Genomic DNA, 6,548 nt, shown 5'->3' with positions numbered 1-6,548 from the left:
CAACTGATATTTTCACATCAATTCTGTTTATAGCAGAATTAATCACAACTGTCAGAAGATGAAAGTATCCTTTTTGTCCATCAAAGATGAATGGATACATCAATGGGATTATTACTCAACTGTAAACAAGAATAAAGTTCTGATTATATTTACCAATGTGAATGAACCATGAAGACATCTTGTGTGGAATAAGCCAGACACAAAAGTACAAATATTGATTAACTCCCGTGGACTTGGCCCAGTGGTTAGGGCATCCATCTACCACATGGGAGGTCCCAGGTTCAAACCCCAGGCCTCCGTGACCTGTGTGGAGCTGGCCCACGCACAGTGCTGATGTGCGCAAGGAGTGCCGTGCCACACAGGGGTGTCCCCCACATAGGGGAGCCCCATGCGCAAGGAGTGTGCCCCGTAAGGAGAACCATCCAGCGCAAAAGAAAGTGCAGCCTGCCCAGGAATGGCACTGCACACATGGAGAGCTGACACAACAAGATGATGCAACAAAAAAAAACCACAGATCCCTGTGTCACTGACAACAACAGAAGCGGACAAAGAAGAACACGCAGCAGATAGACACAGAGAATAGACAACTGGAACGGTGGGGGGAAGGGGAGAGAAATAAATAAATGAAATAATTAGAATAAGCAAACTCAAAGAATTAGATTCTAGAATATAGGTTACTAGGGGATGGGGTAGTGAAAAGGAAGGGAAAATCAAGGATTAAAATGTACAGTGTTCCTATTTGGAATGATGGAAATGTTTTGGTAATGGATTGTGATGATGGTAGCTCAACATTGTGAATGCAATTAACAGCACTGGAATAGGTATTTGAATGTGTTTAAAAGGTGAAATATTAGATTTTATATATGTTAATAAAATTAATTTTTAAAAAAAATCAGTGGAATTAACTACAGATATAGTGAACCTTATTTAAACCATGGACTATAGTTAAGAGTACCATAAAAAAAAAAAACATATTATTATCAATTGAAGCTAATATTCCAAACCATACAAAGCATTAAGGGTAGGGTAGCACATGGGAACCCTGTATTTTATGCACGATTATTCTGTAAACCCACAATTTCTATAATAAATGAGATAACCAACCAGGGTGCTAGGAGGTATGCTTGGTAATTTACAAACATCCACTGACTATGTATGAAGGAGTCTGTCATGATTCATTCAGATCTGCAAATGCCTGGCATTAGAGCTTCTGGTCTGTTTTCCTTTCTTCTACTCTGGTCAGTTGTACATATCTCCCTCACAAATCTTTCCTTATTAATCCTGGGGAGCAATCAACTCCCCTGGTTAGTCCAACCCCTGAAGTCTCCCACTGAATACTCTAGTCACACCTAGAATTCTGATCACAGGGTAACCATCAGCAGCACTAACTGTAAGAAAGGGCACACAAACCTGCTTTAAGGAGGAGTGAGTAATTTTTCCAGGTATTGACATGGTTTACTTTTCTGGGATCCTTAAGCAAATACCTTGAAATGGGTCAGGTTAAACAATGGAAATGTATTTGCTCATAGTTTTGAGGCAAAAGAAAGTCCAAATCAAGGTATCATCAGGGTGGCATTCTGGAGCTGGCTGCCTGTGAGTACTGGTACTTAGCTTGTCACATGGTAGGAACTTGGTGGCATTTTCTGGACTCAACCTTCCTTCTGAGTTCCATTGATTTCAGCTTGTTGATTTCCGTGGCTTTCTCTCCCTATGTTATTATTTCATTTTGCTTTAAAGGACTCCAGTAGTAGGATTAAGGTGCATCCTGACTGAAGTGTGCCATAACCTAATTAAAGGCCCTACTTACAATGGGTCCACACCCACAACATTTAGTGGGAAAATGAAATCCACTAAGAGAATGCAACAGTTTCAACCTACTTTCCTCTAGAATCCATCCTCAGAACTCCACTGATAGGGTGTTTACTAATGTCAATCTTGTCCTTGTCCTTAGATTCACATACCCCCTTGTTAGGGGAAAGGTTCATAAATAACGGATAAAAGAATTTTTGAGGGATATAGAGTGTTAACAGAGTCATTGAGATGACTGATAAACGGATTTATAGACTGAACTTACACGAACAACTTTTAGAATCTATCTGCCAAGAAAACCCCACGTCACTACGGAGAAGCTTCCAAAACACCACAGCTATTGATTCCAGAGCAATACTGATTCTGCTTAGATATGCAACAGCAAGGGAATGCTCCATTCCTGAGGGTATAAACCCATTGTAACTACAATCTTTTGATGAGGCTACTTCAGTTAAGGTGTGGCCCACTTCACTGAGACAATCCAATTATGGAGTCTTTATAAATAGAATTAATACAGAAAGAATGAGAGAGAAAGGCAGACAGAGAGAGATGAAAGGCAGAGAGAGAGACAGAGAGAGAGAGAGAGAAAGGAAAGCAAGAAGCTGAAATCAACAAAATCCAGAAGCAAAGGAGAGACCAGCAGATGCCTCCGTGTGCCTTGCCATGTGGTAGAGAAGCAAAGGATCATCAGCAGCCAGCTTTTGGGAAGAAAGCATCACCCTGATGATGCCTTGATTTGCATGTTTTCCTGGACTCTAAATACAAGTGAATAAATTCACATTGTTTAAGCAGTCCCCATTTCATGTTGTTGTTTTGAGCAGCCTAGGAAACTAAAACAGATTTTGGTACCAGGACAGTTAGAATGTTGCTATTACAAATGCCAAAAATATGGACTATGCTTTGGAATTGGGTAATAGGTAAAGGCTGGAAGAATTGTGAGCTGTTTGATAGAAAGGGCCTAGATTGCTTTGGAGAGACAGCTGTTAGAAATAAGGGTGCTAAAGTTCCTTTCAATGAGGTCTTAGAAGAAAACGATGAAGCGTTATCAGAAACTGGAGGAAAGGTGACCCTTGTTTTAAAGTAGCAAAGACCTTGGCAAAGTTGATTTCTGATGTCACATGAAAAAAAATTTGAAAGTGGTGAGCTTGGATATTTAACTGAGGAGATTACCAAGCTGAGTGTGAAAAGTGAAGTCTGGTTTCCCCTTGAAGATTATAGAAAAATGTGAGAGGAAAAGGATAGGCTGAGCACTGACCTCCTGGGCATAAAGAAACCAGAAACTGATGGTTTGGAAAATTCTAAGTTCCCAGAAAGCAAGTGTTCAGACAATAGTGCTCTATGTTAGTGTTTAATTGAACATGGTAGTAGTTAGTCAGTTCAGTGCAAATCAAGATTGGCGGTGCAGTTATCCAGGAACCATTTATGAAAATCCTACTGTCTGATGGTTTGAACTCTTGTATATTACAAGAAAAACTGAGATTTTTGCAAGATCAGTAAAAAAAGGAACTGCTACAAGCCTGGACTAATAGGGACAGAAAAGGGACTGATTGGAGGAAAAATGACTTCAAAGTCAGAAAGATTTAAGTAGAGGTCTAGACTGAAGACATCTTCTTGGGCCAAGAGTTTGGCCCCACTTATGTGTGTGAAAATGGTGAATCTAGGGAGATCCTGCCCTCCCCACCATTGTGCAAGAAGAGTACAGACACCTTAGTCATCAGAGAGGGTTTAGCATACCTCTAGGGATTGTGGAGAATCCAATCACCACCCACATGTTCTGAGAATATTGAGCCTGCACCCCAGAGAATGTGGAAAGTCTGGCAATGCTGGCTTTCTCAATGGGTGGTGCCTGTTTCTGGGGGATTGTTGAGAGCCTGACAGTCACCATAATGCCTGAAGTGTGTGGCACCTCCACCCAACTGTTTAGAGAAAGTATGGAAATCTGGAGGACAAAACATTCCACAGATGTCTCTCACACTTTGCAATTTAATGTAATATTCCCTGCAGGGTTGTGGATTTGATTGGGACCCCTGTCCCCTGTTTTCCTTCCAAAAGCTCCCATTGGGAATGGAAATGTTTGTTCTATGGCCATCCCACCAATGTATATTGGAAAACAGATAACTTGCTCTCTAGGTTTCACAGGTCCTCAGACTGAGAAAATTTTTGCCCAGGACAGACAAAACCTCTAACAAATTTTGATGTGACTTTAATCTAGCATTGTTCCTGAAATGACTTGAGGCTTTTGGGATACTGTGATAGAATGATTGTAGTTTGAATGTAGAAAGAACATGTCTTTTTGGGTTCAGAGGGTAGAATGTGGTGGTTTGAAGCTTTATGTACCCAAGAAAAGCATGCTTTTAAATTTAATCCATTCTTAAGGTGTGACCCATCTCACTCAGGCTGGAGATTAATCCTATAACTAGAGTCTTTTATTAATGAAATTAATAGAGAGAAAGACAGAGTCTCAGAAGCAAGAAGCTGAAATGAACAAAATTTGGAAGTGAAGGGACAGACCAGCTGATGCTGCTATGTTCCTTGCCATGTGACAGAGGAGCCAAGGAAAGCCACAGACTTTGGGTAGAATGCATTGCCTTGATGATGCCTTAATTTGGACATTTCCTTTTACTGTAACCAATAGCAAATAAATACCCATTGTTAAAGCAAAACCCATTTCATGGTATTGCTTTGCGTAACCTAAACTGAAAAAGAGGCTTAGGACTCAGAACTGAGGATGCTGTCTGTGAGACAGAAGAACTTCTATCTCTACTTCAGACAAAATGTTTCTCCCAGGTAGTTCAACTTCTCCTTTATCGAGTTTCCAATCTGTGACCTGCCCTATAGAATTTGGCTTTGTCAATCCCTGTGGTTACATGAGCAATTGTTATAATAAATCTTTTAATATTTATATATATGTATATATATATATACATATGTGTGTGATATGTTTGTCTGCATATATATGTGCATGCGTGTCAACATTCATAGAAATAGACACATATAGTTACACACATATATATACTATCAGTTCTGCGTCTCTGGACAACCCTGAATGGTACATTTTATATTATCCTCCACTTCTCCTTGCTACTCAGCATCCAGACAAAGCAAAACAGGATGATATTTAGTTTTGGTATTAGGGTAAACTAATATTAATTTTGTATTTAGCCTGTAGTGATTCTCTTTAAGCAATTGGACACTGCCTAGGTTATTTCAGTTCCTGGATTTCAGAGTGACTGCTAGACCTTAAACATAATGTTTACATAAGTATGACCTTGCATTTTCTTGAATTTGCTTTCAATGATAAGAAAACTTCTTAGGTACTTCCTGACATAATAAATGGCTCAATGAGATTATCTGGACTGTTTTCACAGTTTAGGAAACCATGTTTTTTAATTTCTATTAGCATGCATTTTAGAATAATAAACAAGTTCTGGGTTTATTTGATGACTGTGTTAGTAGCACACAGAATGTCTTGTGGGTCCTGAGTCCAAAAATACAAGTTCACCTATATTATCATTACTCTCTTCAAACATTAGAGCTTTGGAACTACCATTATACTTTTACTCATTCTAATCTCAGTGATTTTATCTGATTTAATGCAATGGACTAGTTATAGATTATTAAAGGGAAAATTGTTTACAAATAAAACTTGAGTACTTTAATATAAACACAATTTAAAAATTATTTAGGGTACACTTAATACAGGTTTTGTAACAATCATTTCCTAACAAAATTATATATGTAAATATGTGGTTATTAAATACAGAATTTTATGCACCCTAATTCAGTTTGAGGCTAATTTTCTTATCATCTTTCTACTCTCTCTCATTTTATGTTACCCTAACCCTTGATCTAATTTTAAATTATCTTACATGATAAACAAAGCTTAATTAAGTAATTAAAGATTACCCTTTTAATTGATACAATATTGCTGAAAAAGGTCACCATCATCATAGTTGTTGATTAAATATTTAAATATTTAACATGAAGTTCTAACTCTTGAAACTTCAAAAAGTTCTTTATTCCAAAGGAGTATATTGGTCAAATAATTAAATCTAGGCTTCCTCTATGTGGGTCGGTATATCCCAGTTCAGGTTCACATCTAAGTATAACTAGGGAGAGTATATAATTAATCAACTCAACTGGATCCTTACAGAGAGTGACATGTGAGCTACTAATAATCTGGATTAGCACAGCAAGATGTCACCCAACCGTTACCAAACTGTAGCACAGGAGTTATGTGGACAATGAATTTAACTTCTCAAAAATAGTATCCATAATATGTTAGAAGAAAAAAAACTTACAAAGCAAAAATTCAGGGACCTTATTACCATGAACATAAGGTGTGGAAATTCACAGGGTGAAAATTTGGGAACATCTAGTAAAAATGGAATTTTTCGACTCGAGTAAAATTTTTCATCTCTGGGAGCCAAAAGAGCACCCTGACTATTGTAGGGCCATCTGTAGGCATTGGATTGAACCCACCTCCTTCCCTACCTTTGTCAACAAATTTAAGTGCCAGTGCTGGGCTTGAAGCTCCCTCCCAATCCCTTGGAAGACTCTACCTTGCTATTCAAATCAGGACTATTCCACCTGTGCTCAGATCTCCACATACCTTCATTTCTGGAGTGGATTTGGAGCTGGAGGAAGTCATCGAGTCTTTTATGACCCCAGTACTTCTACATGGCTCTTAGAACTCTATGTTTCTCTAGTCACACGTAATCAGTTGCATTAAATAATCT

This window comes from Dasypus novemcinctus, chromosome 1 (genome assembly GCF_030445035.2).
Source record: "Dasypus novemcinctus isolate mDasNov1 chromosome 1, mDasNov1.1.hap2, whole genome shotgun sequence".
Classification (NCBI taxonomy): domain Eukaryota; kingdom Metazoa; phylum Chordata; class Mammalia; order Cingulata; family Dasypodidae; genus Dasypus; species Dasypus novemcinctus.
This window is presented reverse-complemented; position numbering follows the sequence as displayed.